Raw genomic sequence first — 834 nt, 5'->3', positions numbered from 1 at the left:
AGTACAATAATTCCAAATTTTATTTTTGCCTTTAATGGTTCCTAATTTTTGATTGAAAAAGTTCCAAAAATTAATCTTGTTTTATCAGTCCTTTCAGCTTCAAAGTATCAGATGCTTTATAATGAAACAGCTTTGCTCCAAAGAAAATGTGACATTTACAAAAAAAAAGCAGAGATATGTATTCAATTTTTTGTAGTAAATTTCTCAACCATTTTGTATCAAAATAACAGAACTTGAACTGAAAAGACATATAATCTTAAAGTTCTATTCTGGAATTTTGACCAAAATGTAGTTGATTGCTATCTTTTGAAACAATGTCCAGAAATATTCATCTATAAAATAATAAAATTTGACACTTTTTAATACAGCTTATGAAAAAAAATCTGTCAATGTTACTTTAGACTGTATTCCTATTTGATTTTATCCTCAAAATAGGTTAAAAACTGAAGACTCTATGGAAAACTTTCCAAAAATTTTTGTTATGTAGCAAATCAGAACATGATGACGACAGTGAAACATAATCTTTAGGTCAGAATAAATTCAACTGAAATCCAAAAAAGTCTAACATGTCATAATTGATAATCTAGATGACAGATTTGTTATATGTTTGCATAAATTTTATCCCGATAAAAAAACTACTTCCAGCTTCAACATTTTTTGTCAAATTTAGTCCAATATACACACTGTACCATACTAGTTTGTATACTTTTTGACATTTACGGTCAATATAAATAAATTTTCAGTCTGGTAATAGGATATGTTTAAAGAATTGTTTCATGGTAAACATTAAAGAAACAGATTTATTTCTTTTTCAATACTTGAAGTTTCTTGCTT

The sequence above is a fragment of the Clytia hemisphaerica genome, unplaced genomic scaffold, assembly GCF_902728285.1.
Source record: "Clytia hemisphaerica strain Z4C2 unplaced genomic scaffold, Clytia hemisphaerica genome assembly, whole genome shotgun sequence".
Lineage (NCBI taxonomy): Eukaryota > Metazoa > Cnidaria > Hydrozoa > Leptothecata > Clytiidae > Clytia > Clytia hemisphaerica.
The sequence above is the reverse complement of the archived record's forward strand: the minus strand, read 5'-3'. Positions refer to the sequence as shown.